The sequence below is a fragment of the Myxine glutinosa genome, chromosome 2 (genome assembly GCF_964187855.1).
Source record: "Myxine glutinosa chromosome 2, kmMyxGlut1.1, whole genome shotgun sequence".
Taxonomy (NCBI): Eukaryota; Metazoa; Chordata; class Myxini; order Myxiniformes; family Myxinidae; genus Myxine; species Myxine glutinosa.
Genome location: NC_136262.1, coordinates 212,162,123 through 212,175,308, shown reverse-complemented (window position 1 = coordinate 212,175,308; position 13,186 = coordinate 212,162,123).

Sequence of the window (13,186 nt, the reverse complement as noted above, 5' to 3'; positions counted from 1 at the left end):
CTGCGATGTCGTCTTTGTCCTGCCCAAATGGCCGCCGGGGCGGGTACCATGCACCTGTTGCAATATATCGGTCTTAAATTTATTTGGGACTACCACCAGCCAGGAAGTTTTATCAGAGGGAACCTCCACCCACTTGCGATACAAGATGTTATCCTTCAATTCCAGGGTTTTCCACTGAGCCCAATATGCCTTTGTTTGCGCCCCGAGGGGGGTGACCTCTTCCCCCTTTGGTCTTTGCCCCAATTTGACCCAATTGAACACTGGCCCCAGGACAGGATCCTCCTGCTGGGCCGTGCTCCATGCCAAAGTTCCGAATTCCTCATCTGCGGTTAGTGGCAAAATTGGCCCTCTCACCCGGGTTGCCCGGACAACGAGGGTCGGGTCCGAATCGCCCAATTGTTCCCTCTCCTCGTGTCTCACACAAAATTTGCAGTTTTCCCCCAGACAAGGACGCCGAGAGAGTGCGTCCGCATTACCATGGGCCTTCCCGGCCCTATGGGCCACATCAAAATCGTACTGCTGCAACTTTTCCAACCACCTTGCAATTTGGCCCTCTGGTTCCTTGAACCGAAGGAGCCATTGCAAGGAGGAATGGTCAGTTCTAACCAAAAATTTCCGCCCGTACAAGTACGGGTGGAAATGGTTCATGGCAGCCAGCATAGCCAATAACTCTTTGCGAGTGACGCAATAATTTCGCTCGGGCCTACTTAAGGCCCGACTATAATAACCAATCACTCTCTCCACGCCCTCCTGTGTCTGGGACAAAACTGCGCCCAATCCTTCCTGGCTTGCATCCGTGTCCAGGGTAAATGCCCCGTTACTAGTGGGGTACGCTAGAAGGGGTGCGGATGTTAGACACCCCTTCAATTTTTGGAAGGCCTCGTGGCACTCCCGCGTCCAATTAAATCGCGTCCCCTTCTCCGTAAGCCGGTGGAGGGGACGGGCCAACTCCGCAAATTTCGCCACAAAGCGCCGGTAGTAGGAGCAGAGTCCCAAAAATCCCCGCACCTCCTTGATGGTACGTGGTGCGGGCCACTCCTCTACCGCTTTAATTTTGTCTGGGTCCGTTTTTACCCCCTCGCGGCCGATCACGTGACCTAGATAGGCCACCTCTCTTGCAAACAAAGTGCACTTACTCGGGTTCAGCTTCAACCCTGCCTGTCTGAGGCACCCGAACACCTGGTCCAAATTAGCTACTGCCTGGGGGAACGTTTGGGCATGTACCAGGACGTCATCCAGGTACACCAGGCATGATTGCCATGGCATGCCGCCTAGTACATGCTCCATCAATCTTTCAAAGGTGGCGGGGGCGTTACACAAACCAAACGGCATCACAGTAAACTGATACAGTCCCTTACCTGTGGAAAATGCCGTTTTCTCCTTCCCTGCCCTATCCATCTCCACCTGCCAATACCCACTCTTGAGGTCCAAAGTTGTGAACCAATTTGAGCCCGCAACGGCATCGAGGGTGTCATCAATCCTTGGCAGGGGATACGAGTCCTTGAGTGTCACGTTGTTTAGCTGGCGATAGTCCACGCAGAACCGCGTGGTCCCATCCTTCTTTTTGACCAGCACAACAGGTGACATCCAAGGACTTCCCGAGGGCTCGATCACACCTGCGTCGAGCATTTTTTCAACCTGCTCGTCAGCTTCCGCCCTCTTGCTCCAAGGGAGCCGTCGGGCGGCCTGACGAATAGGCCGGGCCTCACCGGTGTGGATCTGATGTTTCACCAGGCCCGTACGTCCAATATCCTCGGTGGACAGGGAGAAGAGGTCCAAATGGGACCCAACCAGTTTGTGTAAGGCCTCCCTCTGGGTACCTCCCAACTCTACGCTACTACGATTTACCATCTCGCAAATGGGATCGGGCCAATTCCTACTTCTTATTGAAGGCTCCCCCCGGGGTCGGCTCGGCTGGACGTTCTCGCCCCTCACTGTCGCGACTTCCTCAACTGGGGTGCAGCCAGCTACCCTCGTGCCCCTTACTATAGTGCGTGGTTCTGTACTCATATTTATTACTCGGACGGCCACTACCGGTCCGTCCGTTTTTACAAGGGTGCGGCCCACGATTAAACCCGGTATGGACTGCGCTGCCACCGGTTCGACCAGGCCGCAGGACTCCTGCCACGTTGGGCGAGCTGCCCACCGGGCCGGCACTATCGCCTCGGCCCTTGGGGGGATGGTCACGGCCTCGGAAGCCTCCAGCTCCGCTCTCTCGGCCGTGCTCACTCCCCCTAACGGCAGCTCTTCTACTCCCACCTGCAGGATCCCCCGGCACAAGTCGATTTTACAGCCGCTGGCAGTCAACAGGTCCAACCCTATTAAACATGGGTCGCACACCTCCGCCACCCAAACATCTATCTCCCTCCTTACCGACCCTAACTTGAGGGTCACAGAACCACGCCCTATGATCGGGGCCGTTACCCCGGTAGCAAGCTGCAAACTATAATTTTGCAGGCGCTGGATCTTATCCCAGCCACCTGCGCTCGAATCAAGGACCACAGGGCTGATGATCGTGGCGCTAGCTCCTGTGTCCACTACGGCGTCTACCCCCACGCCGGCAATTTTGCATCTAATTGTCAGGCTACCGGTTCCAATTTGGCCACAATAAATGACCTGTCGCGTCAATGAGGGCTCTCCTCCATCCTCTGCTGCCGAACACCGCCCTACGTGCCCGACACCTTCTAGTTTCCCGGGGTCTGGCGGGGGGGTGTCTGGGGTCGGCTAACCCGCTCCCCCCTGGGCGGAGTTGAGGACCTCAACCGCCGGGGATCATCCCGGCGCGTGGCTCGACAGTGCCGCGCCAGGTGACCCAGACGGTTGCAAGTATAGCACCTCACCTGGTAAGGTGCTTGTCTCCGGAATTCCAAATTTCCCCCCCTGTAGGTCCGAATTGGATTACCCGCTCGTGGTCCACCGCGGGCCACCTCCGGGGCCGCCTGCCATGGTCCAGGTCCCGCCAGGCGCTGGTCCACCAGCCTCCGGACCATGCCCGCCAGGTCAGGACCCACGTCGGGGGCGGGCCCCCTAAGGGGTCCGCCCTCCATCGGGGGTCCTACCTGGCGGACCGCCATTGCGAGACGCTCGCCCCCCCGGGCCAGGGGCCTCGCTGCTTCCCAACGGGCCGCAGCGTCAGCCGCCTGGCTCAGAGTCTGCGGGCGCCACATGGCGAGCTGTTGCCGGAGCTCAATATCCGGGAGGGCCTGGATAAAATGGTCCAGCGCCAGGCTTTCCCGGGAATCCGCTGCCATGCTAGCATGTGCGATCCCCACTGTGCGGCGAATGTCGTGGGCAAGTTCCCCGATGGCTTCCTGGGGCTTGCGTTTTCGCAGCGCGAGCTGAGCTTTAACAAGCTCGCTCTGCTGTTCAATGCCGAATCGATTAATTAGGGCGTCGCGGAGGGCTGGCAGGGTGAGAGCACCCGCTGGTAATGCCGTCAGCACCTCCGCCGCCGCGCCGCGCAATGCGGCCACCAGGTGTACTCCACCTTCGTCCTCACCCCAACCGTTGCCCTTACACACACAGTCGAACTGCGCCAGGTACGCGCGTAGATCACTCTTGCCGTCATACGGCGCGAGTGGGACCTTGTGGGACCACCTCGTATGCGAGTCGTTGCCCGCCTGCCGGACCCCGTGCGTCGCCCCTTGCGGGGTCAGCGCGGGGCCGAACCGGCCGGGCCCCCACAGTACATTACCCCCAAGGGGCTCTCGTGCCTCCCCGGTCCCTCCAACAACTACCCCTGTTGGTGTTGATGCATGGGTCACACTTCCGCAACCCGCTACCCATTCCATACCACCACAACCTTGCTCACCCACACCTCGCACCTCTCGTTCCATACCCTCCGGACCAGCCATACACCTCACTCGTGGCCTCTCACGAACATCCGGGTCTATCTCGACCCCCAAGCTTATTAAATCACCTGGCGCATCATACGCACGACCATATTGGTCACCACTTACACCGGGTCCTCTTTCTCTTCGCTTCTCCTCCATCACCTGCGAATCCCTCATCCGGTTAATGAGCACATCATCACGATCCGAACACAGACTTTGGACCAATTCTTTTACTTCCTCCTTTATCTCTTTCTTATCCTCTCTCCGTCGCTTCTTAATTTCGCTCACCCCTTCTTCCACTTCTTCTAATTTCTGCTTCACCTCCTTCATCTCTTCGTGCGCCCCTTTAAGTTCTTCCTCTAACTCCACTTTATTTTTTTCTATGTGCTCCCGCACCTCCCGCTCTTTAACCTCCATCACCTCTACCACCTTGTCCATTTTCCTCGTCAGGTCCTCATGTACCGTCTGACACTCTTTTTTAATTACCCCTACGTCCTTTTTCATCTCCTGTGTCGATTTTAAACCCTCTATTACCGCTGTGTTCTTCTTTACCTGGTCCCCCAACTCCTTTTGTCCCACTGTCAGTTGTTCTACTCCCAGCGTCAACTCCTCTATACCCCCTTGCAGTTTTACAGTCCCCTTTCTCACCTCCTTCTCCATGCGCTCCTTACAGTGCCTCACCTCCTCGCGCACTCCTCCGACCTCCTCACTCACCCCTCTTCTGATCTCCTCTCCCATCACTTGCATCTCCTGCCCAGATGCCACCCTCATCTGCTCCATTTCCTCCCTGTGAGCATCCAGTTTGGTTTCTACCCCCATTCTGACCCCCTCTATCTGCTGCCCCATTTGTTTAACTTCCCTTTCCGCTTGGTCCCTCATGTCCCTCAATTTGCCTTCCATACTGTTTTCTAACCCCTCTAACCCCTTTTGCATCCCTTCCATTTGATTCTCTTGAGCGGCCATTCTGTTTTCTACCCCCATTAACCCCTCCTGTATTTCCCCTAATCTATTGTCTAATCCCTCTATTCTACTCCCTAACCCTCCGATCTGGGCCCCCATTTGGCCCTCCAATCGCTCACCCTGAGCATCCATCCGGTTCCCCATTTGTCCCATACTGCTTTTCAAACCTCTAATTTGGTCTCCCAATTGCTCACTATTCTTTTCCATAAGGGCCGTCATTTGCATAAAAAAAAGGTTCAAATCCACCGGTGGCGCTACCACGGTCGCGGGCGTGGACGCCGTGGCCATCTGCGAGGCGCCATTTTGCGCGCCCGCTACTTCGTGCGTGACGGCGCTATTTTGTGAATCTGCTACCCTCACTGCTTCGCTCTCCTCTTGTCCCTCAATTTGGTCCTGGATCGACCCTACCTCACTCTCCTTTACCGGAACCCAGCCGTCTTGGTCTGCCATAGCGCGACTTTCAAAATTCGGGTTTTTTTTTTTTTTTGTAAAACACAATTAAATTTCGCCGTTATAATTTCGAGCGCGGGAAACGCGCTCCGGATCGAATTCTACTTCCCGACACCAAAATGTTACCCTAATGGTACAATTGGTGTTCCAAAATTTGGGCCTAACTGAATTTAGTCCCAGGTCCGAATCCAACTCCTCGACACCAAATGTTAGACGCGGTTGTGGATGTTAGTTTACCGAGCGGTTTGGTATGGCCGCGTCTGCACAGTTTACCCGATTATACTCGAACGTTGGCCGAGTCGCGCTACGCTAAATCAATTGAGGAAAAGGACACAACGGCTGGGTTAAAATGACACGACACCAAGGGTACAGTTCTCAAGACCTCCGGAGGAGGTTATAATATATCGGAACGTTAGATTACACCGACCAGAGGTACAGCATAGTAAGGTGGGCACTTAAACACGGTCTTATATTAGCCCCGACAGACCACAGATAAACAGGACAAAACTGACTCACACAGGGATTGATGGCAAGGAGGGGCAGGTAGTTGATAGCTCAAGGTGCACCTTGGCTCAGGGGCAGGATCCACACGGTCCGGTCCAGAGATGCGGGAGGTCTCTCTCAGCGTCAGCGTTGGAAGGTGACGTTCTTTCTCCAAGCTGGGGGCGCATCTCACGTCACGTCCGGTAAGTGGCTGCGTATATCCGGCGGGGAGTGACACGCCCTCGGCTCGTTAGCTCCGCCCCAGATGGAATCGGCCCGTTGCTTCTTATTGGGTGCGGGGGTTACCGGGCTCCGCCCTTGACGAGGAGCTGACAGCCAGCCCCTTCGTGGTAACCCCGTGGGCGCACATGGCAATGGCGGCTAACCAAGCCGGTGTGAGGACGCACACTCCCCGCACCGCGGCTGCGCCGCCCCCGCTGTGGTTGTAGTTGTTGTTATTGTTTCATGAGGAAGATGGGAGGAGGTATGGGGAGGTCCTAAACTCACTACTGGTGCCATACAATCACATTCTGGTGCAACGAAGAGTCAGAATTAATGGAAACGAGTCCTTAACTGACATAGACTAAGAATAACTAGCAAGATGTCCGAAAGTTGTCTACGTGAGATGCGGTGGACCTGGGCACGACATTTAATGGGGGAAGAAGGGGAAGGTCGGTTCTACAGAGTGTTGTTTACAGACAATGGGACTAGGGAATGGGGGATTGGGGATAGTTGGGGAGTATTGGGGAAATAGGGGAATATTTACAAGCGGATATGGAGGCCAAATCCCATATCCGCAACAATATATATATATAGATATATATATATATATAGATATATATATATATATATATATATATATATATATATATATATATATATATATATATATATATAGATATATATATATATATAGATATATATATATATATATATATATATATATATAGATATATATATATATATATATATATATATATATATATATATATATATATATAGATATATATATATATATATATATACATACACATATATATATATACATATCTATATATATCTATATATATACATATATATATATATATATATATATATATATATGTATATATAGATATATGTGTATATATGTATGTATATGCATATATATAAATGTGTATGTATATGCATATATATGGAGAAATTACCCAGCCCACACAATTCGTTGAAGCTGAAGGGAAAGGTGTATGCTGCACGTGTGAGAACTGTTATGATTTATGGGAGCGAGACATGGGTAATGAACGTAGAGCAGCAACGAAGGATGGAAAGGGTGGAAATGCGAATGGTTCGGTGGATGTGCGGAGTATCGTTGAGAGAGAGAGAAAGACAAATCATGAATTGCGAAAGATGATGGGAATCGAGCCTGTGATTGATGCTGTGAAGAGGAACAGGTTGAGATGGTTTGGTCATGTGTTGAGGAAGGACGAAAGTGACTGGTTGAGAAGAGTGATGGAAATGAATGTAAAAGAAAGTAGAGGACGGGGAAGACCGAGAAAGACTTGGCGAAAGATGGTGGAAGAAGAAATGCGGGCAAGGGGGTTAACAAGGAGAGATGCAGAAAATAGGGCAAATGGAGAAGATTGTCATGGGGCCCGCAAGGCTAACCCCCTCTCATTGGCTTAAAATTCCTGTTGTTGTGTTATTGTACACAACATTAAAGTAAAGTTTAATATAAGAAAAAATTTCATGCAGAGTGGTTTATGTACCTGGTTTTGGTTTTGTGGTTCCTCGTTTCATGAACAGTAAAAGTCAAACCTTGGGTCTCTGTTAATGAAATAGTGTTTCTTCTTTGTATACTTTATCTAACAAGTACAAACTTATTTGCAGTATTATATATTATGTGCTTTATTTCAAAATCATCACTTGCCCTTTAGCTACCTGGCAGATCTTGTGTTTGTTTTTCCATTTCAGGATTTCCTGAGCCATGCAGTCTGGTTTCTGTCTTACATTAACGTTACTTTGCAGCGTTTACACAGGGTCAGCCCACACAGAGTGTAGCCATTAGCAATCCAGGCCTTCAGGGGATCTTCTGATTTTTTTGCCCCAAGCCAGAACCATGATGAAGAAACCTAAAGAGCCACTGAGATCTGCTGTGGTCATTTCTATGCCATAAACCGAGGGAGCACATTGTAAAGGCTCATCCTCCTTCCCACACCTTCAATCCCTCTCCCTCCACCTCCACCCACATCTCTATCGCCACCCAAACATCACTGTTGTTTTAATAAATTACATTCAAGAAAACAGGCTTGAGATCAAATCTGCTGCCAAACTAGCATTTATATAGCTATATAGACTAAGGATGGAAATTCAGATGCGTTGGCAGGATATATTAAAGGTATGCACACTCCTTTTTGAGCTGCTACCTGTGTTTGAATCTCAACCCAGCTATAAACTGTCACCCCAGTGTTTCATATGCACGACTGAGATTTCATTTTGTGCGTCTATTTGAAGGACGTTAAGCAGGAGGTCCCGTCTGTGAGCAATGGTTGTTGGTGGGTGTTGAGGATCTCACGGTGTCTTTCGTGAAGAGTAAACAAATTATGTCCAGAATCCTGAGCGAATCACAAATTCCTACCCGAATGAACTTCAGTCGATTATCTTGTCTGACCAGCCGGTACATTAAATACTTGGGCAAAAACTCTCATCGACCTCACAGAAAGGTAGGAATAATTGGAACCCTTAAGTAAAAGTAGTCATACTAGTCGTAGTGGTAGTTGTAGTCATATGGAGATGCAGAATAAGAGGTTTGGAAAAACCCATAAAAAGCAATGTGCACAGTGTGTAATAAACTGCCCAAAGTTCCATTTCAAAATCATTTGCAGAAACGTAACAGCCTTTAAAACGTTCCTTTTTTGTTTGTTTTAAATTCGACATTTTTGCCAGTTAAACCACATCAATTCTGCCTTGTCTGCCTGGGGGCACAAACAGCAATGAGTAACTAAATCAAGTTGTTGGTTTTTTATTTGAAGTACAATTTTATATTTCCATTATAATTGTATTTGATCGAGTTCATGATCATATATTCCCCATACGGAATGCGCACTGACGGCGCAGTATTCTGATGGGTGGCACTTCAACATCAACTGTCACGTACGTCATTGGTATTGTTGTCTCCATGCATTTCGGTTATGATGGGATTGTTATTCTATATTATTCTACCTCTAGTCTAGGCTATCTTATCAGCCCTACACTATCCCATCATCCATCAGCATGTCTGCTATAGCATTGGGGTAAAACAGCTTCCTTATTACTGTATATTTGCTAAACTGGTATTTAGCCATTTTAAACTTTAGACTGCACAATATGACACGAACAATAACCAAATACATCCTGACTAGCAACGGTACCCGCCCTACGGGCGGGGCTTCAATTGAGAGGCCCAAATGAAAAGGCAAAATATCAGAAGGCTTTTTTATTTTAAACGATTCATATAAACATCCGTTGAATCATATCACACGCAAATCATCAAAATCTAAACAGTACATGGCGCCCATTTTGAAAAAAGATTGAATTCTGCAAAACGGAAGCGGCCACTAGACATCTTTCTCAGTCGCACGTTTATGTGTGGAGAGTGCGCGCCGAATCTGCAACACGGAAGCGGCCGCTACACCTGTTTCTCAGTCGCTTTGCACACGCTGCCATGTTACTTTGGAGCCACACGTTTATATAGGAGGAGTTCGTCAGGAGTCGATCTACTCTCTCCTGGTACGTAGAATAAACAGTATTTGTAGAATTTCAACAAAAGCCACATCACTGTTCATATCAGTAAATATTATTCCATCGTGTTTGGAAAAACTGGAAAATTTGAAAACTTGGAAAAACAATACAGCCTATTTTACTCCCAGGGGTCCCAGGAATACCCACCCAAAATATCGTTGCGATCAGTTGAGCCGTTTTTGCGGTACCTTCGAACGGACGGACGGACATTTGGTGAATTGAAGTAAGATTATCCTTTTCCAAAACCGACAGAATATATAGAATTTGAAACTGGAACCTCAGCATGATATGAAATGTCTTCAGAAGGGAACACCAAACCAGCCAAGCTATGATTGGTGCTAAATATTTTATTATTCATTAAAGCGGCCCCTTGAGAGATGAAGGGTAAAACACTAAAAAGTCTGTTTGTGATTTTGTATGCATGTATGAACTTGCTAGGCCATGGAATACATTATCTCCATTAGTTCCACGTATCATGCTGTCCAAACCTCCCTTCACATCGACAGAAATGTCTGTATCAGCACCGGAGTGGCTTTTCAAGTGAAGAAACTTTTACAGCGGAGTAGTTTGATTCAACAGGGAACATTTTTGGCACAAGTCTTTTATGAATCGGCTGCCAGGCCTGAGATTTGACTTAAGGTGATTTGATCAGCAATTAGTAATTTGTTCAGGATGCTGGAGATAACTCGTGTACACTTCAGGAAATATACCATGGGATGTTTAACATCTACCAACTAATAGCAAATGTTACAAGCATACAGTTTACCAATGTGGTATCAGTGTTTGCATCCCGAATAAAGAACGTATCATAAAATGCAGAGAGGGAGTGTGTTCGATACATTATTGTCCTCTTTCGTTCAACTGAAGTTGTTGTGCACTCTATTCCGAATACGCTTTGCATGCAATGGCAACTTCCTTTCCTTCCCTGGAAATTTGCCATTTAGGAAAAGTAAATGGTAAATTAACCTCTTTGCATACCTTACTATGAGCTCCGGTACTGCATAATGGAATGTCGACAAAATATAGAAATAGACCTTAATGACTTCGGATTATTATTTGACCTTAATGACCTCGGGAGCTGGTCATCTCAGAGTCACTCCTGAAGTGACCTACGTCTTACTGGATAGAGATGGTGGCTGTCTTAAATACATGGAGGGAAGAAAGAGATGGAGAGAATGTGGAAGTTGATTCCACAGCTGGGGCAAACAATTAGAGCTACATTTAAAGTACACTGCCCCCTGCGGTGGTACTAGAATTATCTCAGGTACTAGAGTACCTAAATCAATTTGGTACTAGAATACCTAAACCACCACCGTTTCATCAGAATCTGTAACTTTTTCAAAATTAATTAACTATGTAATTCATCCAAAAATTAAATAACTAAACGATTAATCGATTAATCAGTAAATCAAAAATACAATTTACAGCCTAATCACTTGGTCATTGTCGTGTTCAAATATCAGCTTCCTAGCTCAAAATGTGCCTGAGATAATGCCCAGATGAGAAAGAAAATAAATAAGTACTTAATAAATCGATAATAATTAAGTATTTAATTAATTAAGCGATTAATCCAAAAATTAAAAACACATTTTGCCAAAGCACGTGCTCACAATTGTGCCCAAATTTCACCTTCCTAGCTCAAAGGATGGCTGAGATGTCGCCAGGACAAACAATAAAACAAACGAACAACCTGAGTGAAAACCGAGTACTCCCTTTCGGCGTGCATCATATTCCAGACCCCCTTCGGCACCCGGCGATGACATTATGCAGCGCCTGGAGATGGAATAAGAAATGAGTGGTGTACAATGAGTGGAGGTGAGCAATAATTCAGGATTTTGGGAGTTTTACTAAAAGGGGATTGCTGGTGGACCTCATGCGCCCTGCATATACCTGGGGGAGACAAAGCATGGAGAGGGCACTGGGTGCATGCAAGACCAGAAAGGAGGTGAAGAAGAAAAAGAGACCACTGACCTGTTGGTAATGGCGAAGTGATAGGCTCATCGACTCAACTTCACCGTGGGAGATTCCAATGGTCTTGCAGGCCTCGCTTTCCACTGCGTCAAGCTGATCAAGGCGTGAAGGCCAGAGGGGAGATCAGTATTCCATGAAGCTGCGGATGAACGCCGTGTAGGTGGATAGGTGTGCCAAGGAAGGACTTTGCAGACGGAGGATGTCCATTTGGAGATTGTCTTTGATGGATCTCATCTATATCAACCCCAAAATCTCATGGGTTTAATATGATCTCTGACTTGTCAGCTTGAGGGAGTTTGGCTCTTTATCCCAAAATACGAAGAGTCCCTTGAACTTCCAGTAGGCTTGCATTAGGATGTGACCCGATTTTTGGTTTATTCATCATGTACAAGATTTTTCTTTCGTTTTGAGCAAATTAACTAAAGCCGCTTGTCCCAGGAATACGTCGTCAGGAAATGCTCCACAATTGCTGAACTATGTCAACCTCTTATAATGATTTAATAGTCGATCCTCCTGAAAAGGGAGATGTATATTTTACAAAAGGAATTACAATGTGATGAGTGTCATGGCCCTTTAAAATGATTTGCTGTAAAATTATATCAACGCCCTTCCTGATTTGAGATTAAATGTTCAATCCGCGCGGTAATAGCGATGATATTCCTGCAACCACAGAGCAGGCTTTTACTGAGAAATAACAGGATTTACTTTCACATGCTTCGGATTAATCCAATTTTCCTCTCGGAATAGGATTACTGTAACAACGCCCCATCTATGTGCTGCCTTTGACAAATAACATTGTTTACACTAACCCTTTCCCAAAGCGTACCCCTTACCCCCCCCCCCCCCCCCAGTGTGGGCGTTGATATCATTTCTCCTCGGAGCTGCTTTGATGCAAGCTCATAACTGATAACTATTTTTTATAACTTCGTTAACAGAAGGAATTACAGTTAGAGGAGTAACACAACCCTTTATATAATTGTACACACAACGGTTTGATGACCTCTTTGATTTTTAATTTGTTGCTGGTGGAGTTTTTTTTCTTCTTTTTGCTGCATCCTTGCTTGACATTCAGCACAGAAGCACGGACAAACAACCATAGGTTGGTGATAATAGTGCAAGCTTTGATGGACCTAATGGCCTCCTCCTTGTCGAAACTCCTAGCAAGAGAACTCTTGTTGTTATTACGCCGCACACACAAAGCGAAAAGCAGGATTAATAATAATCCTTTATTTCAGCGCCAACAACGGTAGTCGTTCCTCCTTCACTCCGAGCAAAACCTCAACCAAACACGTTCAGGCTTTATAGCCCGCGAAGCCGGTGTTGTCAATGAACGCGTACGTATTATGTCGAAAACCTGATTATGCCTTGGCTTGAGAATTCCGAAGCGCAATTGAGGCCGCCATCTTGCTGATGCAGAAGTATGCATAACAAATTGAAAACGTTCAATAGGAGTTTCTTTCACCCGTCATTGTTTGATTCACAATTTTATGCACCTCTAATTTATTATTAAAATACTTTAAGACCAACCTCGGCCCGCACGGGCCTGGTTATCTTCAACGAAACGCGTCACCAAACACAGGACCCAATGAGAGTCGAGCATTTGAAAAAATATTTCTAAAACCAAATCACGCAATGGATGCTGCCATCGACCGGATGCGGAAGTTTGCATAAAACAATTGCGAAAAAGTTCAATAGGAGTTTGTTTTACCCGTCGTTCTTTGATTCACAATCTA